General features: G+C 34.5%; 1 long non-coding RNA gene across 3 annotated transcripts in view; it reads right to left on the minus strand.

The window, feature by feature from the left end:
* The window catches only part of LOC118553296 (uncharacterized), a 110,384-nt gene that overhangs the window by 61,644 nt on the left and 21,024 nt on the right, over window positions 1–27,716 (minus strand). For 2 of the 3 annotated variants that reach the window (XR_013445664.1, XR_013445663.1), the window contains 2 exons: window positions 23,281–23,379; window positions 22,285–22,372 (listed from right to left, as the gene is read on the minus strand). This is a non-coding gene — a long non-coding RNA (uncharacterized LOC118553296). Of the gene's footprint in view, window positions 1–22,284; window positions 22,373–23,280; window positions 23,380–24,199; window positions 24,357–27,716 lie in introns of those variants that run through there. The other variant, XR_013445665.1, reaches the window with a different exon arrangement.

The raw sequence follows: 27,716 nt of genomic DNA on the forward strand, positions 1-27,716 counted from the left end.
CACAAGTACACATTCTTTTTGAAGTAACTGTTTATTACCTATTTTTAGTAAGGTTATATATGCTGCATGTGTGTATATATAAATCATAAATATTACATAAGTACAAATATAGGTATAAATACATATATTATAAACATATGCTAAAAAACTTGTTCATTTTGATGATTTCACAATGTCCTAAGATTGAATACTTTCATAAATAATTCCTAAAATATATCTCACTGCTCTTCATTTAGGGTCATTCATCCACTGTGTTTTTGTCATTCACATTTGCCACCAGAAGTACTTGGGCAGAACACATGCTTCTAAGTGCCATTTTTTTCAGAGGACTCAAAGAAGTTTGATAATATGAATAGCTCAAAATGTTCAAGAGTTATTTAACGCAGAACCTGTTTGGAAAATGGCCAGTATGAGTAATTCTTCAATTTAAAACACTCTCTTTCTTATATTCTATTACCACTGAAGCACTTAGAGTGATGAATATTTTATATATAAATAAAAGTGAGGGGCACCTGCGTGGCTCAGTTGGTTAAGCCACTGCCTTCGGCTCAGGTCATGATCCTGGAGTCCCAGGATCGAGTCCCGCATCAGGATCCCTGCTCAGCAGGGAGTCTGCTTCTCCCTCTGACCCTCCCCCCTCTCATGTGCTCTCTCTCTCCTCTCATCCTCTCTCTCTCAAATAAATAAATAAAATCTTAAAAAATAAAAATAAAAAATAAAAGTGATATTTTATGTACAAAAGGATACAATTATGTTCAATTTCTTATAGCGTTTTTAACTTGCTCCCAAAAAGGAAGATTCCAATGGAAGGAAAACTGTTAATATAAAAGGGAATTGTCCCTGCACTCGAAACAGAAAATCTAAACCTCTCAAAATTATCCCAAATCCACCATGACCACTAGCTTGCCTAAGCAACATAGAAGAGTTCTGATGTTTTAAAACATTTAAAAATCATCAGCTTCCCCCTCTGGTGGTTTTCAATTCTTACTTTAAGATGTAAATCTAGTATAAATATGCCATGTATCCTGTGTAGTTCCATCAAGGCCTCAAACAAAGCATGATATTATTTATCAAGATATCTATATCTATCTATCTATCTATCTATCTATCTATCTATCTATCTAACAAATCTAGTAACCCCAGTACAAAATTAAATGAATTATTTTGTCTGGTTTATTCTTAGTGAAATAATCCAAATAACCATCTTCTTTTTCTGTATTAACTATCTGGTAATATGCCAAACTAAAGTGTTTGCATGTGATTTAAAATAAAGCTAGGAAACATATAGTTTCTGGTATATACCTAAAATCTACATATAAAGTATAGGCATTTGTCCTGTCTTTTCTTTTGGCAACACTCAATCTCCATGATTTCTCAAATATTATTTAGAGTGATCTTCAGCTACAGACAGATTCATTGTGGCTAATTTCCCCATGCAAGCAACAACAAGCAGACAAAAGATATAAAACAATATTTTCAGACATTGTACATCAGAGGGAGGAAATAATAGAAGGAAGCTCTTAAGAAGAAGAAGAAAGAGGAGGAGGAGGGGAGGGGGTGGAGGAGGACGAGAGGGAAGAGAAAAAGGAGCAGAAGAAGAAGGAAGCTCTTTACCACTCCAGCTTTCTGCTTGAAAACCGTTCTAGACCATGGTGCAAAAAGGATAAAACCAAGCAAAGCTTGTGAGTATTGCTGAGTTGAGGAAAGAGATAATAGAGTTTGAAGAGGATGAAGCAGCTGGAAACTGCAGGGTAGAGAACTGGAGATGGGGTTGTTATGTATGTGAGAAACTTGAGGAATCTACACATAAATGCAATTAAGTGATCTACCCATCCACCTCAAAAAGTCAAATAAAGAAGAGCCGGAAAGAAATTAAAAGAACTCATCAGGAAAGGAAGGAAGGAAGGAAGGAAGGAAGGAAGGAAGGAAGGAAGGAAGGAAGGAAGGAAAAAGAAAAGTAAAGAAAAGAGAGAGAAAGAGAGAGAGAATATAAAAAAGAAGAGAAACTTCAGAGACCAGTGTTGATTTTTTTAAAAATAGCTATAAAGTTGATATATTTCTAACTAGATTAATCAAGAAGATAAATTAACAATATAATGAATGAATGAATGAATGAGGAGACATCACTATAGATTCTACAAACATTAAAATTTTAAAGAAATATTATTTTCACAAAATTTAAAAACTTCTTGAAAAGCACAAATTACCAAAACAGACACAAGAAGAAATAGAAAACAAGAAGAGAGCCATGTCTATTTCTTAAAAAATAATAATACATAGTATAAAAACCTTCCTGCAGAGAAATCTTCAGTCTCAGATGGCTTTCTTGGTAAATTACAGGAAATAATATTAATCCTACACAAATTATTTCAGATACTAGAAGAGGAAGGAATACTTCCTCAGTAATTACACATCATTGGATAATTGAAAAGACTCATGAGGCTGCACAGAGTACACTCATGTAATGTTTTAATAAAGGTAAAAGACATGCTAAGGGGTGGGGGGTAAGCCAAATAAGTGAATGGGATTAAGAGTTATAAACTTCTAGTTATAAAATAAATAAGTCAAGGGAATGAAAAGTACAGCATAGGGAACATAGTCAATAATATTTTAATAATGTCATATGGTGATATTTGGTAACTAGACTTATCATGGTGTACACTGTATTATATAGAGAGTTGTTAAATTACTGTGTTGTGCACCTGAAACGAATATAACTTTGTATGTCAAATATACTTCAATTAAAAATAAATAACAGACATGGTAAACATGAGAAACAACTCACAGGCAAACATTAGAGAAGTCCTAGACTTCCAGGCACAGTACCCTTTTTCTCAGTCACACAAGAAAGACAACTTCATCTTCAGAGTTTAAACCATCAGATAAATGTGAAACCCCTTAGTTTAAGGGGATCCATAGCCTATCCCAAAGAGCTTTTTTATACTCTTCCAGTCACATAACTAAAACCTGGGTGCATGATAAGACTCAACAACAGGAAGAAGGAATACATGAAATAAACTAGGTGCAAAATACTAATCAGTTAGCAAAAATCCCAAATGTATATTGTTTACTAACTGACCTTCCTCGGGCTTTTCACCTAAATAAATAGTTTTTCTGTTTATTATTCTATGCCTATATATGCCCGTGTTGAATTTCAATTATGGCAAAAGAAATAAGAATGTGGTTTCAAAAAAAATACCAAACAGTTAAATGATAAAAAGGTATAAATTGTCCCTGATCTATATCAGTCCCTCACACAGGAGTGTATTAATCACTTGATAGCATATTTCTTTTAAGTTTCACCAAGGGTTAGCTCTATGACTTTAGGCTACCCAAGAGATAAGCACAAGTAGTAAGCTGTGCAAGCTTACTTGCACAAGCTTAGATTAAGTATGCATGCATACAGCTTGCTAACTAGTTTTATGAGGCCAGCATTACCCCAATATCATAACCAGTTAAATACATTACAAGGAAAAACAACTACGTGTCAGTATCCTTCAAGAACTTGAATGGAAAAACCATTAACAAAATTCGAACTAGTTGAATCTAGTAAAGTATAATCAATATAAAAACCAGAACCAAGTGACATTTATCCTAAAAATACAAGGTTGGTATGACATTTGAAAATAAATTAGTGCAATTCACTATATAAACATCATAAAAGAAAATTATAAAGAAATGATTTCAAATTTTGATCAAAACTATACCTTAATAGATGCTGAAAAATAATTTGAAAAAAATTCAATACCAATTCATTAAAAAAAGTTAAAATCTCGCCATATTAGAAATAATAAGGAATTCCCTTATTATGATCAAGGGCATCACAGAAAAATCTAGATATAACATCATACTTACTGGTAAAATAAATATTTTCCATCTTAGATCTGAATAAAGGCAACAATATTGTCAAAAATTTAGAGATAACAGAAGTAAAACCAATGAATCACTGAAGTACTAGTTAGTAAAAGTTGATTGTACACACACAGTTCTAAATAAGTAAATTAATGGAGAGACATAATATGCTCATGAACTGTACAACTTAAGATGTTAGTCCTCTCCAAATTTTTCGAAAGATTTTATATAACTCCAATCAAAATCCTGGCAGGCACTCTATAAAAACTGGTAAGTTGAGTCTAAAATTTATATGTAAATGCAAAAGACACAGTATAACCAGAAAAATTGAAAAGGTATAAAATATTTATATAATTCAAACTCCTTGATTGATTTCAGGGTAAAGCTATAATAATCAAGACAGTGTGCTGTTAGCCTAATGATAGGCATATAGATTAACCGAATGGAAGAGCCCAAAAATAGACCCACATATTTAAATTAAAATAAACTAATTTTCAGGGCACCTGGGTGGCTCAGTTGGTTGAGCACCCAACCCTTGATTTGGCTCAGGTTGTGATTTCAGAGTCCTGGGATCCAGCCCTGGGTTGGGCTCCAAGCTCAGCACGGAATCTGCTTGTTCTTCTTCTGCTCCTCCCCCTACTCTCTCTCTCTTTCTCTTTCTCCCTTCCCCTTCAAATAAATAAATAAAATCTTAAAAATCTTATAAAATAAAATAAAATAAAACAAAATAAAATAAAATAATTTTCGGCAAGTATCTGTCAAGATAATTCAATAGGGGAAATACATGATGAAATAAATGGTTACCTACATGGCAAAATTTAAACCTCAATTCTTAAAAAAAATTCAAAATGGATAATGGACATAACTAAAGCTTTTAGAAGAAGGAGATCATCAAGACCTGGGTGTCAGCAAATCCGGAGCTCCTATCTGAATGGAACCATTCTGTGTCTTGATTGTGGTGATAAATCTGTATCTGTGAAAGCATTTCAAAGAAACACATACACACAGCCATACACATAGGTATGCATGTGAAAAGTGCTATAATTCCATTAAGATCTGCTGCCTAGTTAATAGTAGTGTGACATTGTTTAATTTTCTGATGTTGATAATGTTCTACAGTTCTGTGCGATGTCTTAAATTAATTAATCAAGGAGGTCATGAGCCTGAGGTGGTTCTGATGCCTCGTAGCCTATATAAGAAATCCAAAACCTAAGGTAGAGTCAATGCACTTGGTCCAAGGAAAACAAAATTTGAGAACAACCAATCACAAACAGCCCACTAGTCTTTCCAAAATAAGGTAATTGTTTAAGCAGTAACCAATCAAATAATTTCCTTACTCTGCTTCCCCATCTCCTCTTCAAAAACCTTTCCCCTAGCCCCAGTGAAAGAGCTCCTAACAATGTTCAGTTTGGCACTGCCCCATTCAAATTCAGGTTTGCTCAAATAAACTCTTGAAAATTTTAATATACCTCAGCTTATCATTTAATAGATGTTATTTTGGGGGAAGCTGGGTGAATGGTGTGAAGCTCTCTGTGACATTGTTGCAAATTGTTGTGTCTATAATTATTTCAAAATAAAAAATTTTAACAAGAGCATCTTGTCATTGTGACGGTTTAATCCACCTGTTTGGTTCTTTGTAAAACGTGAGACGATCTGCCTGTTCTGGAGGTAATACTGACCACACCAAATTTTGGACTTGAATTTGAAGAAGGCAAGTTTTGCAGCAGTTGCTGTTAGTCTTGCTCATTGTAAGTTTGCAATACTTAAGTGCTATGTGAAATACTTCTGGAGAAAAGGAAAAGGCATCTAGAGAACTCCTACAGAGAGTAAAGATGCTACCAAATGCCAAAATATCAGCAATACTACCTTCTTCCATTTTCTGTTTTCTTCAGTCACTCTTTTCTTTAACTTTATAACTCTTATTTGTAGATATGGGTTTTAAGTGTAGGATAAAAGAGTAATGGTCAAAATATGAATAGTTTATTTTAATATCACTTATTTTTTACTTAAAAAGTCAAAGCCCGTTTTTAACATCTTGGTTATAGTTCCAATTATGCCCTATAATTATAAAGGAAATTGAATATTGCTGTCTCTCTCTCTCATAATAAAAAATGACATTTGAAAGCAATGTATTTTTATAGCATTTAAAAGGTATGTTAAATAACATTTCCTAGATGATACCTGACTATGATTATATATATTTTCATTTTGTTCTTTTGCTGGACACTGAACTTTTTAGATGGAGAAGGGAATGACAATGACTTGACTCTTCTAGAATCTGTCTTGTGGCTTTGAAACTTAGGATTTTTAATGTGTCCACAAAGGTCAGCCAGTCCTAGCTATCATGAATTACATCTGTATTTATGCTCAGTTGTTAAATGGTCTCTTTGAGTTAATATCTGCTAAGCCAAAATAATCCTCCTATTTTCAGTTATCCAATAGATTAATCATATTTTTATTATAAATTAAAGATTTTTACCTCTTGTTCAGTGAAAATTCTGTCTCCTTAGGCACAGAAGAGTACTAAGGTTTGCCTTTTTATCTACACTAATCTCTACATACATTAATTATTTTTCTTAATTCTTTGGAAAAAAATCCTATGAGGACCAACATTTCCTTTGCAAGTTTGGTGGAGTGAATGTCTACTCAAATAAAAAGTACTTCCACAAGAGATTGTAATAAACAATGCACATGTATTATGTTGTCCTATGAGTGAGTCAGTCATGAACAATTAAATGTCAATGGCCTAAGCATACAGACACTGAAAATGATTATTTTCATATCAAAGATTTTTATCTATGGCATGTGTATTGGATAAGTTATTTTATACTGTTATTTTTCTTTTATTTCAACAACTTAATATTTACTTTTAGTTTTAGATCAACCAATGGTAGGATGGGTATGGTGGATTTTTTTGTTTTTTAAAAATTTTATTTATGTATTTGACAGAGAGAGACACAGTGAGAGAGGGAATACAAGCAGAGGGAGTGGGAGAGGGAGAAGCAGGCTTCCCACTGAGCAGGGAGCCTGATGCCAGGCTGGATCCCAGGACCCTGGGATCATGACCTGAGCCGAAGGCAGACACTTAATGACTGAGCCACCCAGGCGCCCCTGGTGGATGTTTTTAAATTGTCATTTTCAACAGCCTTAATATTTATTTTTTCACTATAGACAGGTAAGTTACAAATTCATTAAAGTAGAGAATAATCACATAAGAAGCAGAGAAGACACAACCAATGTTGGGCCTAGGGTTTCCGGAGTACATTCCACATTCAATAATATATTTGAATGGGATGCTGGATTAATAAACTAACCATAGTAAGCTCACAGTGTTCTTTTAAATATTATCTCCCTTATCTACCAAAGTATGCCTACATGAAAAATACTGGCAACCGTATTAAGACTCTTAGTTTGAATACTAATTTTTTGTGGGTTCTTCATATAATCACAAACATTTTTTTAATGCCAATGCCTTGATCTATAAAAGGAATGCACTGAATGATACACACTATACACAGGGCATTGGTGCAATTGTTTTCTACCTTTGTAGAATCGTTATGCTGAAGTGATTTCTTGGCAGAGCACTCTTGGTAGTGGTATTTGGGAGTGAAGCACAGGAAGCTTGTAAATTAAGGAATATAATACTAATCTAGTTTCTTTGAAAAGGGTACTATAGAAAAATAAATCAATGTAAAATGTTTTTTTTTCTTAATAAGGTATAAGGTGAAACTTTGGAGTGGAAGTCATCCTATGAAATAAAATTTTTAGTAAACATGCAATTACATTGTAAAAGAAATTGAAGGATAAATTTGGATAATAAAAGGAAAACATTAATATTCATCTAAATTTTGAATTAACATATAAAAATCAAAAAAACTACATGCAATGATCCAGCCACCATTAAAATTTATAATAATTGTATTTAAACTGATATTAAAATATAAAATTATATTCAATATTAGTGCAATAAGAATAAAACTTTGAACATTCCTTCCATTTGACATTTTGCAAGAGTATACACCATATATCATTAAGGCTGTTTCTTTGTAGTATAGCATGAACTGAAGATTTAGAAAGTTATAGGATTAATTTGATTAATTATCCTAATAATTTAAAACACCATTTTGTACCAAACACATCCTAAAGTTCTAATTAGTTGACAATTTAGACTAACCAAACTTAATTGTCAAGTTAGCACACTTTGTTTAGAAACTTGGAGAATGACTATAAAGATCTTTTAAATGTAAACAGAATAGTAAAATTGATTGCAATTTCATAAAAATATTAAGTACCTTCTTGCTTATGTGATTAGCCATACTGCTTTCATCCAAAAGGTTTTAAAATGGCTTATTAATTATAAATAAAGCTGAAAGTAAGCTAGAAATTATTTGAATGCAGAAAACATTTAAGCACTTTTTATCTTTATCATTTAAGTACTTCTAACCTCACTGTGTAATTGTAGAACTTATTCTCCAGGGCCCAACTGTACTAAACTATCAACAAAGTTTGAAGCTATATGTTTTTATTGGAAGAATACTGTTTGATTTATTAAAGTTCTAACAGTGATTTTGAAATAATGTTGATTCCTTTAACATCATATAATTTCTGGGGTGTGTTAAATGCTTTTATGTGATTTGTTCCTCTACTCAGCCAGGCTGGGGGCGGGGCAGAGGAGGAGAGGGAGAGGCAGGGAGGACAAGGAAGAAGGAGAGAGAGAGAGAGAGTGGATTTAACAGTGACATTAATGTGAACTATTCTTTAGAGAATTTATATTGAGTCTTGCAGACCCCTGGTGACCATTTAGTCAAATAATGGTGCTATTCATTAAAAGTAATTCAGTGACTTAAAAGAGTCTGCTGAATTATAAGTCAATAATTCTGCAAATGAATACATATTTGCGCATGTATTATGTATGTATGTATGTATTTATTTATTGGTAAAAACAAAAACCAGAAAAAGATTACCTAGAATTGATATATGGATGTTTTATAAGTTATAGCTCATTGACAAATGACAGAAATTGAAAAAAAAACTATTCTTATGATTTATTTGTATATGTTTTGCCTAAGAAAGTTTGCTGTTCAGTCAGTTGCATCGATGCCCCCATAATCCCTGAACTATCTTTATCTAATGACTTTCTCAGATTTTTTTTTTTTTTATCAGCAAGCATTTTGCCCTAAATGGTACAAAATAGTAAATCCAAACTGGGCAGGGCAAAGTAGCTACATTCACAATTCACAACAGCTCTGCAGCCTACCACTTTTCCACCTCCCTATTTATCTCTGTCACTGGAATTCAAAAACTGCTGTGTTGGTTAGGAAAGGCCAAGAAGAATTATCTACTGATTTATATCATCTATACTGATAATAACCTGAGAAATAATGCCACAAAAAGCTTAGATAAGTAAGAGAAGCCTGGATATCCCTTCTCGGTAATGAATAATCTATAAGTTCACATCCTTTTGAGTCATGAGATGCTTATCGAGCAATACTGCTGCAGACATTGTTGAGCCCAGCATACGCCGGTCCTCAGACAGACAGGATCTAACTGGAGTGCCCTTAGCTAACTTCTTCCACTGACCCTCCACACTTCACAGACAGCGCTTGGAAACAAACACACATCACAGAAAAGCAATCGCATATGCAGTCGGAAAGAATTTTAATGTTATTCAAGGTAGCATGACCATCTGTTCTGGTTTACCAGTTTTCACCTGTTATTCTAAAATCCCATCTTGTTTACTACCTTTGTCCTAGGCAAATGTATCATGATCTAGACACCTACCCAAAATAAAATAAGTTTTGGACATATTTTTATTTCCTTTGAATATGCTGTATTTTTTGAAATACATGGAGGAAAACCATACAGACTTATATTTAAACAAACCAAACAGATATTCATTCCATATCCAAAGGGTGACCCTGCAAAATTATCGTAGTGTAAGATTGTGTGTGGTAGTGAGATTCAGGTCAAATGATGACTAAATATGTACTGATCTGTCTGTTGCTCAAAACTTGTTATGACTTATCTTCATATTTATCATTTCTTAAAAATTCCCCAAAAGTATTAACCATAGAAGTAAAAAAGTATTATTATATAAAAAAGGATTTCTCATTAACCAAAGACAACATAAGCTAACAAGTATATGAAGAAATTATCAAATGATAAGTACATGTGTGAAATTATTGAATAATAACAAGTGCTAGTGGAATATAGAAAAATGGAAACATTTACTGCCAGTAAGACCATAAATCAGTACCACTGCTCTAGAGCGATTTCTGGATTTTCTTTTTATGAAATTAAGTATGCGTTTCAAGGCTTAGCTTTAATATACAATCCCCAATGGGTACCTGACTATGTTCTTTGTTTGTCTGTGGTGGCAAAAGTTGGAGTAAACTGAGCTGTCATCATAAAGGGAATTAATAATAAAATGTATTATGTCCTAGTATTATGCTTAAAAACATAACACTGAGTATAAAAAATGAGAAAACTATTTAGCATACTTTGACTGATGTAAATAAAATTGCAAAGCAAACTAATATATTTTTCAAGTATATTCTTATCCAAAGATATATTTTAAATATATTTGCAAGATTCCTCCTGTGTGATATGGAAGAGAATATTATTGGGGAAGAGGGAAGAAGAGGAAAAATAATTAAACACAATAAAAATGTAGCATTTTATGTATTTATGATAATAACAAGCCATGAACTAAAGAATTTTATTAAGTCAAGACTCTATGTAAGGACCATAATAAATTAATTAAATGTAAATAAATTAAATATTGATGTTTAGTTTATATAAAGTTTGCAACAATGGGCATCCACTAAAATAAAGAATATCAGTAAGAGAGTTTAGCTTATTAAAGAAAAACATATTATCTACCCATAGATGTCACCCATTCTAAGAAACAATTTGTAAATTGAAAGTAAATAAAGTTGGTAATAATTGGGTACATTATACACTTGGGAAGAGTAACTAATAACTGAAATTTAATAACTTTGTTGTACTCTGTATGAAGAAAGAATGAGAAATGTGTTTTGAATCTAAGAGCGCTATGTGACAGTTTGTCTCTATGGTCTATTGGTGTCCTGAGTACCCTGTCTGTCAGAAAATAGGTCTATCCTTTCGGTGACGGTGGAACCATCAAACCATCATGGCTCAGTGGCACTAGCCATTAAGATTACACCATTATTTTGATTTGCTCTATTTCCACACTTACCCTGTGATTAAATTTTCAGTGTAGATTTACCAACCAGTCCTGTCAAATTTATCTGTCTCTTATGAATTAAGAATTTTGTGCCTCTAAAACTCATCAGATATGCTTGTCATAGCAAGATTCACCAAAGTGACTCAACAAGGCAATATACGACCCTACAGAGTCCATCCTAAGTAGTATGCATGACTCTGTCACTTTTTGTGTGTAGATATACAGAACACTGACTTTTCATTTTATTATAAAATAGTAATGACTGTAAAACATTCAAACAATAAAGAAATTAAAAAAAAAAATAAAGTACCATCAACACAAAGTGACCATTAATTCCTAAGTATATTAGCTTTCAGATACATATCAACTCAAACCAAAAAATGAACACTCTACATATTTTTCAGACCAATTAGCTGTTAGTTCTTCCTAAAGCTATATATATATATATATATATATATATATATATATATATATATATTAATTTGCATGGCCTTTTTAACAGTTATGTAATGTTTTCCTTTATAAAAATCATGACATGAAAATAACATTTGAACACAAAATTTTTAGTTTTGGGGTTTTGTTTTCATTTGAGTTTATTTTCCTTGTTGGCTGTGTTAGAATTATATTTGTAAAATATAATTTTTCGTATTTAGCTTAAGGTTTTGCATGTTTAAATACATATTGAAGGGCACTTTGTTTAAATACTCATTGAAGGATGCTCTGTATTTAGCTTCTGTCTTTATAGAGACTGCTTCCATATCTTATTTTTAAAAAGTATAACAACGGTAATTTTTCTTTTTAAATATGCCAAGGGAGACTTAAAACCCACAAATTTATCATCTTAGAGTTTTGTAGGTCAGATGTTTGATAAAATTCGCACCAGGCTAATATCAAAGTGTCAATAGGGCTGTATTCCTTTCTGGAAGACCTAGGGAATAATATATTTCCTTGCTTATTTAGATTGTTGGCACATCTCAGTCCCTTGCATTTGTAGGACTGAAGTTCTTTGCCTTGCTGGCTGTGAGCTGAGTCATTTCCAGGGTTTGGATGCCACCTTCATTCCTTAGCTGGTAGTCCCCTTCCTCCATCTTCAAAACCAGCTACAGTGGGTTGAGTCTCTCATGCTTCAAATATATCGCTCACCTCTTCCACCACCACACCTTTTTGAGTGACTATTCTACCTTCCTCTTTTGCTTTTAAGGACCTTGTGACCATATAAAACCCATCAGGATTATCTAGGATAATCTCTATATTTTAAGATTAGCAACCTTAATTCCATCTGTAACTTTAACTCTTTTTTGCCTAGTAACATAGGCACAGGTATAACACTAGGGGATGAGTCATGGAGGCCAAATCCTGCCTCCACACCCTGCTTAGCATCACTCCCAGTGATTCTCTTTGTGCTTCCTGTCCCTGACCCTTTGGCCTTTAGGAATACAGAAGGTGTTACTTCTAAAGGGAGAATATTTTCTGCATAGTTACGCAAGATTCCCATAAGCTATGGTTCCTACTTGGTCACTTTGGAATCCTGTGCAAAGGAATCAGCAGGCAAGAAAAGGAGCACTATCTTGGCAGGGGTAGGTGGCCATGATGGGAACAGACAGGGCTGCTTTCACGTAGTGATGGCAGGGAAAATCTCTCTCAGGGTACATTCTTCTACCTCCTTGCCCAAATGGATCACAAATAGTATAGTATGAGAATGTCATTGGCTCAGACATCTGAGAGACAAGAGTCTGATGACACCGTCAGGCAGACCTAGCAGAGTTGCTAGATGAGAATGAGAGGAGTCAAAATGCGTGGGATGCAGCAAAATTTGTTTTAGATAGGGAACTTTTTAAAAAAGTTAAAAATGTAAAAGATAATTGAAACTATTTTTAAGGTAGACCTGGAGCATCAAGAGGCACCCAGCAATAATTTTTTTTTGCCCCAGCTACATTTTTAATAAAAATTAACATTAAAGTATAAGAATAATTAATGATTTATAAGGATACTCTCTCAATACATTTTGGGATGCTGGATGCTGGACAAGTAATAAAAATGAAAATAAATAGGCAAAATGCCCAGTCTAGCAAATATATTTGAAGTAATACTGAAGGATTAAGAACAGTTCTATAAATGATGGGCTAATAAATAAGGAAAACACCAGTGGCTATCAATACCAATGGAGGAGAAACACACACACACACATACACACACAAACTCACTTTTTGGGGCAATGTTCACAAGAAAACCCATTGATAACAATCAGAAAAAATCTCCCAGGGTCTTGCTGCAACAGAGGCAAGCTGCTGACACCAATCTAATTGAAGAGCATTAACAACTAAAATGTGCTAAGTTAAATTATTTTGTATTTGCTATGCCAAAATTATTATATCATCTTTCTCTTTCAGTTATTTATCTGCTGGATAAAAGTGGTATGCCAACCTTTCACTAACATTCACAATTTGATCAAAGTCATTAGTGAGATGGTATACCACCATAAGACCTCACATATAGGAAAGTAATATAAACAATTCAGAATTTTTTTGGAATAAAAAAATCCAAAATGAATGATGAGCCATGGTCATTATTCAGGAATCTGTTTACAAATAACATTCTCTTTTATTTCAAAATTAAAGTTTGACTTTAAAAACTAGAGTAGTCTTAATCTCACTATGTGAGAAGAGAAAATGCACTTCATTGGTTGGACTTTCTTCATTAAAAAACACTAGTATGGGCTTCAGTATGTTATAAATACAGGCTGGAATGTGTACAACAACAATATGATGTTATACTAAGCACACAGACTACAGAACCTGATGGCCTCTGTGTGAGCCCTGAAGGCTTGGAATGGGGCTGCTAGAGTTTCTTTCTTTTGAGAGGTAAAGAAGAGTAAAGAAGAAGGAACAAGAGCAGCTTTGGAGTGAGAGCAGTGGTGCATATATACACTGAGCATTGTTTTTCCTTCTGCGTATTTGAGAAATATGAATTAAGAACGTAAGTTTTCAGAAATTACTTTGGACTACAAGACTGCATTGCGTGGACACTAACACCACTCTGGACTGAACCAGAGCAATTGTAGCTTCAGAATTCTAACTCGTATCCTACACAGCCATTCACACATACTCAGGGTGGAGAGACTGAGAGAGACTGAGATAGAGCGATATAGTACATATCACATAGCATATACTTAATACAGTATACATGAAGTCCATATCATTTGTCGTAAATAAATGTATTCAAAGCTGGTAAATAAAGAGACACAACAAAAAGTTAGTTTTTCATACAATAAAACAAAGAGAAAGTTTTGTTTTGTTTTTTAAATTTAAGTTTCCAAGATTGGTTTTCATTTCCAAAATAAGGAGCACCTGGGTGGCTCAGTTGGTTAAGTGTCTAACTCTTGATTTCAGCTCAGGGTCATGAGATCAAACCCTACATTTGGCTCTGTGCTAGGCATGCGGCCTGCTTAAGATTCTCTCTCTCCCTCTCCCTCTGCCCTTCACCCCCATACTTTCTCTCTCAAAAAAAAAAAAAAAAAATCCAAAATGGTAGTGTTTGTTTGGAAATTACTACATTAAGTTTCTTCTTTCTGGGGAAAATAGAGGTTTCATAGTCACGGAACTATTATTTCTGTTATATAGAAATAAAGACTATGAGATTTCTGTACCCCTGAGTTTGTGCTACTATAATTCATTATGAGATAGACACTATGACATGTAAAGGAACTCATCTAGGTTTCAAAAGGGTTATTATGCAAAGCATAACTTCACCACAAAACAAAACAAAACAAAAATCCTATACATAAAGATAAATGATCTTGAGTCTTGGTGATGTAGAATCTCTATCTGAAAGTCTGAATAGATAACAGAACAAAATGCCTGAGTGGAGAAGAAATACTAATTCTGAAAGAATCATTTCAGGTTGTAAGTTTGGTGACTTTGGGCAAATGGAAAGAGACAGTACTTTGAGGGAAGAGCAAGACTGTGGGAGAAGTCCTACAGCAGATATTCAGGATGGCTTAGAGCTCTCAGGACGAGACTGCAGAACCACGTGAAGGCTCAAGAACAGAACCTTAGCCAGCACGCACATCCCTGTCAGATCTGAATGACTTAGCACATGAAGTTTTTTACTATAAATTATAGCCTGAAGGATAAAAGGTCATTTTTCCAACCCCCAAAAGAGAAAATAGCATGATATGTAGCAAAAGACTGAGGATCAAAGTGGATGTTCATACAAGATGTTCACATCTGCATCTTCCCCTATCCTTCAGGGCTCTTGAGGAAGTAGGTGTCAGGAGATAAATCCATATACTTTATACAGATTCTGGGGTCAAGAAAAGTAGTGTCTTCTATACTATGAGAAACACGAGGACACAAATAAATTTATTTTGCAAATAAAGCAAAAACAAGGAATAAAAGAAACCCTCATTCTGTGCACACCATCACCATTTTCTTTTGAATCTGAAATAGCATGAGAGAATATCTCCAAGTATTCTGTATCCCCAGGATGAGAGGCTGCGAGTAGAAAAGTAGGTCTAAAGAGGCTTCTCTGTGGAATAAAGGTAACAGCACTCACCTGGTAAACTACAGAGCAAACAAAAGGAGATTCAACTTGTTGTCATGTAAGTCCCTGCCCACCTCACCCACCTTCCAAACCCAGAAGAGAGGGGGGAAAACAATGGAAGAGAAGGGAAAATACCGTATTGACTGATTACCTAACCGCTGGAATAGAGAAAAGAAGGGGCAGAGACAAAGAGAGACAGAACTGCTTTTACCTTAAATTGGCACTAATTTTCTAATAAAAGCAGAAATGGGGACCCAATACCTAAGTATACTTATGAAAAATAAAATTTTACTTTGGCAATTTGTGTTTGCAGACCATGAACTTTATACCTACTCTACCAGTGGAGACATCTCAATACAATATTGACCATCTTATAAAGTTAATGCCATTATATGACAGCGGTACTAACAAATTGTTTTTCATGTTTTCAGAATGCTTGAGCAAGAAAAAATACTAAGGAAATGTGTATTTCCTAAAAGAAGAAAAAAAGAAGTAGTTCTCTGTGAGAATTTAAATATTGGAATAAGGTAACTTGTGAGATGGGGGAAATGCCATCCATGTTGGCTTGAGTGAAAGGAAAAGGAAAAAAAAAAAAAAATGAATACAATAGCCCCTACCTAGACTGCAATTATTAACCTTTTAGAAGGAGAGGGATTAAACTAGATGATTTCTCAAAGTACAATCTAGGGCTGTCATTCTATCATTCTATGGCTCTTTGATGTCAGAATGCAATTCAGGGCTTTTGAAGTATATTAGAAAACCCAGTATAACTTGCTGTCTCCTGGGCCACGAGCCAACCTGAGTCATGAAAGAAAGTGTCAAGGATGGCATTCACTAAGGATGCAAAAATTACCCAAAGAAATAGATGAAAGAGGGAATAAAATAGTGAAGGATGCATTAGGAAGGAAAGTAAATTGTGGAGATTTAAGAAACTCAGGCAGAAACAACCAGAATTAAGATGGCATATATAAGGTGTAGTGCATATCTGGTTTTATCCAATTAGGATACCTGAATTTTGAATGTTAATAGACAAGTATGTTGCAGAAATAGCACAGGAAATTATAGAACTGTGTCTAGAATTTCTTAAAACAGAGTGCTATGAAGAAAAAAGCTTTATTAAGAAATCTGAAATCCTGGAAATAAAGTATATGTGTGTGGGGGGGTGAGAACTCTGAAGATCTAACTTTTTAGCAAATTTCATGTATACAATAGATTATTAACTATACCTTCCTCACTGTACATTAGATCTCTAGAATTTATCTATCTTATAAGTAAAAGTTTGTACCTTATGACCAACATCCCTTCATTTCTCTCACCTCCTTGCCCCTGGCAACTAACTTTCTACTCTCTAAGTTCAATTTTTTTTTGTTCCCACATAAGTGGTATCATGTAATATTTGTCTTTTTGTGTCTGGTTTATCTCACTTAGCATAATGTCCTCCAGGTTCATCCACACTATCAAAACTGGCAGGATTTCCTTCTTTTTTAAGATTGAATAATATTTAAATTTAGCTAGCAGGCTTCAAGAACTGTGGGGATGTGAGACAGGACCAGCTGAGGAGTTCAAACAGTGAGGGGTTTGAACAGTGAGGAGTGGGGGAGGAATAGGTAAGGAGCTCTGCATTTCACCTCATTAAGAAAGTGAGAAAATATTAACCCATGTCACTCCCCATAAAGTCTCTATTATAATCTTTTCTAAAATTGATCTTTCATTTTCTTCCCATAGATAACATGATGGCTTACTCCATCAACTCATTCAGGTGTTAAGTCAAACACCTACTCCTTCTTTCTTCATCCTATTTAAATCTCAAACTCCACCCAACATTATGCGTTCCTTTTCCTGGTTTTATTTTTCTCCTTAATGCTTATCATCAGTAATGAAGTAGATTTTTTTCTCTTTTTTTTTACTCTATGTGTTTTGCTGCTCTCTTCCCAGCATCAGAACAGTGCTAGAAAAATATAGTGTGAATTTAATAAGTATTTCTTTAATTGAATTCAATTAAATTATCCCAACTCTGCTAATCCTTTTCCTTCTGACAAGGATTTTATGAGCCATTAGTACTAAATACTTAGCCTTTGAAATGAAAGGAAAAAAAAAAAACACACAGTTCGCTTTAAGTAGAATCTACATCAGTTTATTTCCACAGAGAATTTGCTTCCCTCTGAGATGTTCTGCAATATGCTGACTGACAGTTTTACTTGTTTTCCACAGAAATAGTGTCTGTCTGTCTGCCTAGGCTACAGCTGTCTCTATCCTGAAATGCCCTACTTACTTCAGGGTCCTTTGCCATGTTAACTCTGAAGGCATGAGAAAGAGATTTCGCTCATGTGGAATTTGAACTGAAAATAGGCTCTCCTTCATACATAGGTCCTTAGCATTTCCTGTGTAATTCCAGTAAATATTCACTGGAAGCAATTAAGCAATTTTTGTATAATCAGTTTGACATGTTCCCTGCAAAATAAGCCCAGAGACAGTGATGTGCATGCAGGAAGTGCATTGAGCCATATTCTCAGGACGATATCTATGAGGGTGTACATGAAGCAGGATTGGGAAGACAAGAAGGAAGAACTGCGTACACAAGCATCAGACAACCCCACAGTTGATCTAAGATGGGGATGGCCTTTCAGAGAATTCCTAAGTCAAGGCACAGCAGCTAGCCCTCTGTTGCTCTACATCAGCCATAGTTGGATGCTAGCCACTCCTGGGGAGGGATCTGGAGCCTTGAGGAGCTCAACTCCCTTCAAACAAAGCATTTCTGGGACAATCACTCAGCTGCCAGTCATTATCATGCAACACTACTGGTTTCTAACAGAATGAGTGTTTCCTGGGGGCATACCTAGCATCCACCACAAACTTCCTACTCATTTATGAGATTAACATATGGGATGAGATATAAAGGAATTACAAGATTCCTTTCTTGGAGGTAAATAGAAGAATGGGTATAAAATGGAGCAGGTAGATTAGGAGGTATCATAATTATAACATATAATAATATCTTATTATAAAATCTAGGAGATATAGTACTAACTGGTCAATATTTTTGCCTAATTTTAGGAAAAAATACAAAGATTTTTTTTTCTGTTGAAATAAGCAATTATTAGTATGGTTATTAATAATATATTTTCATTATGATCATTAATGAAAAATGTTTGCAATTGTCATTGTCTTATTATAATAGTCATATATATTCATAAAGAAAATTTAAAAATATTTTTAAAGCATAAAAAGAAAAATAAGAACACAGAACCCCACTATCCCGATGATGCTTGTTACCACTTGGTTAAAATTCTTTCAAGGTGCTAAGGAATCAGTCAGTCTCTCTCTCTCTTTCTCTCTTTCATTCTCTCGTTTTCTACACATTGTATACATATACATACATATTACATTCATCTATACTATTTTTATCCTAAAGTACACATCAGTCTATAACAACTGCATTTTATTTAATGTATCATGAATATTTTACTAACTTCAAATATTCTTATAAAATACTATTCTACTGGTTACACATTATTATATGCATTTTAATTTCTGTATTTCACTAGGTTACCATAATTCATTTAACCAATGAACTACTGCTTTTGATATAGACAGATAACTCTTTAAGCTCTTTAATTTTTTTCTTAAGCCTTGGGCAGGCTTTCCTGAAACCCAGTTACTGGAGAATATATGACAACGTATTTTACAGGACATGTTTATAATTCCTCAATATGTTCCTCAGCATGTAAGGAAGCTTTGAGGCATATATCTTTGAAAGTAATTAACACACTAAAATGTTGAGTCTCTTAAACATATGATTATTTGTGTTGTTTATATTTTGTTGAATCCAATTTTTATTATTAAAGAAACTCAGCAATTACTATCAACTTCCTGAAGAGAGAATATGTACTTTAATCTTCATTCAGATAACTGAAGATTATTGGATATAAAGTTCCTTGTGCTTTATTTAAATACTTCCTTTAATAAGAAATGCATAGTATTAATTAAATATTTAATTCTGGGTAGCTTGTCAGCACCGTGTATTGCTACTGAAGGCACATTAACGGGGATAATTAAAGAAATTGGTGATGCACTAGATAGGAATTCTTAACATTCTTTTACAGTAAACTCATTTTGTATAGTAATAAACTTTGTCATTAAAAATGAAATGCAGCACCTGGTACAATTAGCCTTATGCCTCTTATTTTTTAGTACATCTCAGAACTGCAGTACAATGCTATAATTTGCATTGTTAAAGCTCAAACAAAATGCCAGAACTTGATTAAACAATGTCTTTTACACCAGGGTCTAGGGCCATTTAATATATCATATTCCAGTTAGGTATCATGAACTTTTTAAAGACAGCCTAGTGTTGAGAAAAAATAATGGCAAAAGTTTAAATATAAGTAGCTTAAACTTTCAGGTAAGAGTACCTGTCTCATGTAATCCAATGAAAATTGGAGTGTTATATTAACTACCCAAAGCAATCTACAAATTTAACACAATCCCTATCAAAATACCAACAGCATTTTTCACAGAACTAGAACAAATAATCCTAAAACGTATGTAACCAAAAAAGACCTTGTGTAGCCAAAACAGTCTTGAAAAAGAAAAACAAAACTGGAGGTATCACAATTCCAGATTTCAAGTTATATTACAAAGCTGTAGTAATTAAAATAGTATCATATGGCATAAAAATAAACACATAGATCAATGGAATAGACAAGAAAACAGAAATAAACCCACAATTATATGGTCAATTAGTTTTTGACAAAGCAGGAAAGAATATCCAATGGGAAAGAGACAGTCTCTTCAACAAATGGTGTTGGGAAAACTGGACAGCAACATGCAGATGCATGAAACTGGACTACTTTCTTAAAGCATACACAAAAATAAACTCGAAATGGATTAAAGACCTAAGTGTGAGGCCTGAAACCATAAAAAATCCTTGAAGAGAGCACAGGCAGTAATCTCTCTGACATCAGCCATAACAACATTTTTCTAGATACGTTTCCTGAGGCAAGGGAAATAAAACTAAAAATAAACTATGGAGACTACATCAAAATAGAAAGTTTCTGTACAGAAAAGGAAACAATCAACAAAACTAAAAGGCAACCTACAAAATGGAAGATTATTTGCAAATGACATATCCAATAAAGGGTTAGTATCCAAAATATATAAAGAACTTATAAAACTCAACAGCCAAAAACCAAATAATTCAATTGGACATAAACAGACATTTCTCCAAAGAAGACATACAGATGGCTAATAGACACATGCTCAACATCACATATCATCAGGGAAATGCAAATCAAAACTACAATAAGGTATCACCTCACACCTGTCAGAATGGCTAAAATCAAAAATACAAGAAATAACAAGTTTCGGGGGTGATGTGGAGCAAAAGGAACCCTCTTGTACTGTTGGTAGAATGCAAACTGGTGCAGCCACTGTGGGAAACGATATGGAGGTTCCTCAAAAAGTTAAAAATAGAACTACCCTACAATCTAGTAATCACACTACTGGATATTTACCCGAAGAATACAAAAACACTAATACATAGGGATACATACACCCCTATGTTTATTGCAGCACTATATACAATGGTCAAAATATGGAAGCAGCCCAAGTGTCCATCGATAGATGAATGGGTAACGAAGATGTGGTATATATACACAATGGAATATTATTCGGCCATAAAAAAACAATGAAATCTTGCTATTTGCAACAACATGGATGGAACTAGAGAGTATAATGCTAAGCAAAATAAATCATTCAGAGAAAGACAAATACCATAGGATCTCACTCATATGTGAAACTTAAGAAACCAAACAAATGAGCAAAGGAAAAAAAGAGAGAGAGAGAGAGAGACAACTCAAGAAAGAGACTTAACTATAGAGAACAAACTTATGGTTATCAGAAGGGATGTGGGCTGGGGGATAAGGGAAATAAGGGAAGGAGATTAAAGAGTACACTTATCATGATAAAAAAAAAATAGATAAAATCATAAAAAATAACGTTTTATTAAAATATAAACTGAATACAATTAATCATGTAAGTATATTAAACATGTAAAGTAAGTTAAAGTCAAATTGTATAATAATATTTAGCCAAAGCATATAGATTATCTTTCCAACTTACCATGGGAAGATGGGAGGAAATCTAAACGGAACGGGCATGAACTTATTAATTAACTTGAGAACCACTCTTAGTGGGATGAATATAGCACAATTTTAAAGTTAGGGCAATGATGATTCCAATAAAACAAAGGTCAAAAATACATATAGTAAATCTCTCACTTATGAGGCAAGTTCTAAGGGTATCTCCATCTCCTAAATTTCATTAAAATCGCTATGGGGACATATCTGCGAGAATAAAAATCACAAAAGTTCTGAAATCTAATGATAAAAATAGGAACAAAAATAGTATCTGTATTTCTTGATATAAGCTAACTTAGAAGACAACTTAGGCAATGCTTTCAAAATGCAGATGTAACCCTTCCAGGGAAAGACTGGGAGATGGGCCATTTTGCCTGTTCCCTCCACACTGAGCTGGTGGAAGGGGAGGAGTATGTCTGCTGGGAGTGCCTCTGTGCTCATTAGCAACTGCTCCTTTGTTTGCTGTAGTGTTGTAGGTCTCATGGACCCTAGACTAAGTAAGGTTGGTAGTTCCTTACCAAAGAATGTGTCTTCAGTCTTTCCTACCTGTTTTTGATGTTTGTGTTTTCTCATCCACCTGTGTGTCTATAGAAGAGCATTCTGGATCTCCCCATGGTGCCATCTTAGTTGAAACCTAAAAAAAAACGTTTTGATTGGATGACAGGCATTGGAAACTTCCAACTGTTGATTACTGAATTTTGTTGTCTGACTTTTAATGTTGGACTTTAACAGGCTGTTGAGCTGCATGAAAATCCTACCATTCAGGGTGAGTTTAAAGGAGGAATCAAAAAAGTTTTTGTAAAAAGGCCAGACAGCATCTATTTTACGTTTTGCAGGCTGAATGGTCTCTATCTCAACTAATCAACTCTGGTGTTGTAACACAAAAACCTCCATAGATAATATGTAAATGAATGAGAAGAGCCGTGTTCCAATAAAACTTTATTTACAAAATCAGACAGAGGGGTCAGATTTGGTTCTTAGTTTGCTGACCTCAGTCTACAGTAATCTATTCTAGAGGAGTAGTTCAGCCCAATTACTAAAGCATGGCCTTGCATCTCTACTAAACGCCCTATGTATTTAATGAGGTTTGTTCACTGTGGTTGCTGGGTTTCAGAAGATCCATGGCCCTGTTTGAGGTACAGCAATTGTTTGGCTTACAGTTACTTGGCAATTATTCTTTCCTCTGAAATTTTTCTTTGCCTGCTCTCATGGAGTTTAACCTTACACACACAGATTGGTATTCAGCCTAAGACTCCAAAGGATCCTTATGCAGATTTCTCTGTGTAACTCTCCTCACTGGTAATCTGCTTCCAATATTCTAGCCAACATGGTTTCTCCAAACTACAAACTAGGTCTTCTGTGTTGGCCCTCTCTGCTCTAGGATTTCAAAAATCACCTGTAGGGAGAAAGCCAGAGTGATTGAGAGCAGTTAATTCTCTTGTTTTTCTTCTCTCACAGTCTTGTGCTGTCTGCCACCCAGTATCTGAAAACAAATGTTTTGTCGAATTTTCTAGTTGTTTATGGAGGGAAGTAAGACCTTACCTGGAAGCATAAGTCCTCTGTATAGATTTATGAAGAAACTTTTTATCAAGAAACCCGCTACCTATGCACATTTTTTCTGAGGAACACTTCTGGACACTTCTGAAAAAAAAAAAAAACAAAATAGATAGATTATTGTTCTCTAAAATTCACAAGAACTTAAAGGACTGTATAATTTTCCAGTGTGTTCTGCTGGCAGAGTCCTACTTTGGAAGTATACCTTAGCAACACTGGATAGCCAAAAATGCTCTTATCAGTAAGTGTGCACACTGCTTGTTTGGAGAATTAAGACCACAACTATGTAAAAAAAAAATTAAATTTTAAAATTTCATTGCATATTCTCACTGATTCTACCAGCTAGAAAGGTATTTACCAGGAAAATTTGAAAGAAAAGTCAAGTGTTAATAGTGACTTTAGGAGTTTTTGCCCTGATTATCAGGCTATTCTATACCTAATATTGTCTCTTTTTTCCCTAAAACAGGTGATATTAATATTTATAGTCATTATAAATTCTGTCTTTCTTCCTTTCCCATTTGCTAATGCTGTCTTTGATATTTCAAATATTAAAAAACCTGCTTTCATTGTCACTTTCTTGAGAAAGATAGCTGGTGTGTAGTCATAAAGCTGCCCTGGCAATGCAGTTAGTGATATAATTTCTCCATTAAGCAGGCTCTGCTATCCAAGCAGAGAGAATTTAAGGACCTAGATATAACCATGGAGAGAAGCTAACAATGTAATCATGGTTAACTTTCTGAAAAGTACTTTTATCTAATTTGAATAGCCAAATCCTATATGATAGCTGTATTAGGGTTCTCCAGAGAAACAGAACTAATAAGCTAAATATGTAGAGAGACAGAAGGAGGGAGAGAGAGAGGGAGAGGGAAAGAGACAGAGAGAGATTTATTATAAAAAGTTGGCTCACACTATTATGGAGATTGGTGAGGCCAAAATCCGCAGTGTGAAACACCAGGTTCAAGACAGAGAAGAGCCAATGGTGCAGATGAAGTCCAAAGGGAGTTTGCTAAAGAATTCCTTCCTTCTGATCTTTTTGTTCTATTCAGGCCTTCAACTGATTACATGAGGCCCACCTACTTTATAGAGAGCAATCTGATTTACCCAAAATTCATAATTTAAATGTTAATCTCATCTGCAAACACCCTCCAAGTTGACACATAAAATTAACCATCACAATAGCATTTACATTAATCCCTGAGTCCTTATTAAAATACTGACAAGAAGATAAGCAACCTAAAATGAATGTTTGATAAACTAACAAGGACATATTCACTTCATAGGATGTGATGAAGAGGAGGTGTTATAAAGAGGAGCAGGTGGAGGTTATAGAAAAAGCATTTGAAGGGGAAACACTGAAAAGTTTATGTAAAAGGAAAACAGTATTTTTTTTTTTTTTTTTGTATTCTATTATTAAATCTCTAGAATGTTTACCATTGTCCCAAAGGCCTTACACATCAGCGGCACATAAGGAGAGCTGTGGAAACTCAGGAGCACTAATGACTTTAGATAGTTCAAAGAATCAGGTGTGAAAATTCTACAATTAGTGTGATAATTAATAAGCAGTTTTAATCACACAAGGGTAAGAGATTTTTCAACCTTAGCCTTTGCTGTAAACATTCCTAAAGAGAAAGCAATATTATACACAGCAATAATTAAACTTTGGTAAAGGTGTTCCTATTCTGACTCCCAACCTACAGGAATCAGATTGATTTTTTTTTTTTTTTTTGGCTTTTTCTAAACCTCTCCTATGGGTCCCAAGGCAAGAGTCAAAGTAATTTGTGAGGAATTCTCTCCAGCTATCTTTCTTCTTCTCCACGAGTATTTAGAATGTATATAATTCCTATACTCCCTTGATTCTTATCCACCATCCTCAAAACTTTATCCAGTGATACTGGGTGAAGTGGGAAATAAAGAAGTAAAATCTTGTGCTTTTTGTGTCAAACACAGCAATCTTCCGAGGACTCAAAGTTAATCAAGCCATCGCTATTATCACAAGCTTCTGAAACACTCACTCAAAAACTGTCTCTCTTCAATCTATGAAAAAATAATAAAATAGATCCTAATTCATTTGCATTTTTATATCTTCCTTCTTTCAAATAACCTGTCAAATATCTTTACAGCTTTCATACCACATTTTATTTTTATATTCAGAGACAATACTAAGACCTACGTAAACATTAGCGTGAGCAGATGATGGTAGAGTAATATCAATTAGATCTATTTTCATTAATCATACATTCAAATGTGTGCTTTCAGGCTTTATATATGAATTTTCCCATGGCAATATGAAAACATTTAGGTAACTGTTGCTGAACATTATGTGCAACCATGTGATCATTCATGAACATTTATATGAATCTTTCATTGCCCATCCAAATAAATGCCACATTGAGCATTCAATATGTTTGAATGTGCAATCTCTCACAAAAAAATAATCTTTCTTCAAACCATAATGTTAAGCATTACCTTACTATTGGGCTTTTCCTATTGTATTAGAGTATGATTCTGCACATAGTATCTTTGGGATTTTGTGCTATGAGCCATGGGATGCTCCTATACGGTGGTGCCTGGATCAATGGACCTGAGCTTTATTATCCTACTGCGAAGAGAAAATAGAGCAGAGGTGCTTGCCACTCTTATTTTGACAGTTTCATTTAGACAGTAAATCTCAGTAGCATTAAAGGTGATCTGAAAGTTAAATACTGTAAAGGATTTCCAAAATTAACAATGGGCTGCTTCAAACTGCAAGATGAACAAAATCCACTTAAAACTTTAGGTGGTATTTATTTTTTTCTTCACTTCTTTTTATTTTCCTTTAAGCCTCCAAGAATTAATTAAACAGCCCATTTTCCTAAAGCCTAGAGAGATACTGGACTTGCTGAAGTTAGCCTTGGTAAGCATCAGAAAAAGCTATCTTTTTGCTAAAAATCCTGAGTTTCTTAAAAGAAATATATTCTCATTCTTCTAGAAATGTTAAATAACAAAACTCTAACACGTGTAACTTTAAATAGTGCCACCTGTATGAATATTAATGACAGTACAGAAAAAAAGCTAATAAAACCTGAACCAACTTACTTAATACTCCCAGAAATTGTAGTAAAAACAGGAAGGGAAAAAGCCCTAAAATCGTTACAAATGCAAAATCAAGGAGTGACCAACCAACACAATGTCATTCTCAATCACTTTCTGTAGCTTATAATACAACATGCTACTTAGACCCTTCAGGACTGAGACACTCATTCTCACACATTTTGAGAATGCCAGCAGCTGAGTCTCTCTAGAAATTCTCTTTAGCTAAAGAGAGCATCTACACTCAAGTCATATTCCATCCCAAAGTAGAAATCTACCCATTGTCAACACAGGAGTGTAAAGTCATAGCTCCTTTGTCTCAAGGCAAGGCCACTCTAAAGGGCCATCCCAACTCCACTGCTTCCCATGAAACCATATAAGTTCATCCTTGTAACTGCTGTGAAGTTCTGTTTCTCTCTTTATCCAATTCTAGTGCCTTTACTCATACAAAATGTTGATATTGAGGGTACAAACCAAAACACTTCTCACATGAAAATCTCCATTTCAGTCTGTTTTCCATAAATCCTGACTTAAGACAATCAGTATCAGTAGAAACACTTCTCACATGCAAATCTCCATCTCAGTCTGTTTTCCATAAATCCTGACTTAAGATAACCAGTATCAGTAGTAGTCTAAGTATATAGGTTTTAATATGGGATCCTGAAGCTGAATGCTCTGCCAACAAGCTGGCAAGGAGGACTCCATAACCGGCAGTAGGTGGAGCTCTTCAATTATAGCAGTGCATTGGTTAAAACTCCCCTGTAGTGAACTGGTTTGGTATGCTGGTGCAAATGAACGCGCTCACAAGTGCAGTATCTCAGTCTTTTGAGTAGCTCAGGGAAGTATTAGAAGGAAATTGCATCAGATGTCTCTTACTGAGTGACTTTGATGCATCAGAGAAGACCAATAAAAGGCTGTGGGTGATTAATCACCAACTGAAGGTGAAGTGTAAAATTCAGAGGGCCTCCTTGGCAGCTTATAAAGAGGCTCTTATCTCCTGCGGTTGGAGGCAAGGAAAAAAACTGAGAATTTGGCCCAGAAATTAATTATGATAGTAGCAGAGAGCCTTCTAGAGAAGGTTGAATTGTCAGTCTTTCCAACAAAGGATGTGTCAGTGATAGATTCTTGGTTGAAAAGAGTGAGACCATGAGGCTTGAGTTGGGGACATCTGGGTTAATGAACTCATAAACATCCCTTGAATCCTCTGGGCTTGAAGAAGAGGCCCGTTCCTTCTGAGTAAAGGCTAGCATGCCTCCATTGCTTGAAAATGATGCAATGATCACTGCCTCATAGGACATCATGAATACTCTTCAGCACCTGGCTGTAGCTCCCCATTTAGTCTCTAGGCTGGGAAA

Source organism: Halichoerus grypus, chromosome 2, assembly GCF_964656455.1.
Source record: "Halichoerus grypus chromosome 2, mHalGry1.hap1.1, whole genome shotgun sequence".
NCBI lineage: Eukaryota > Metazoa > Chordata > Mammalia > Carnivora > Phocidae > Halichoerus > Halichoerus grypus.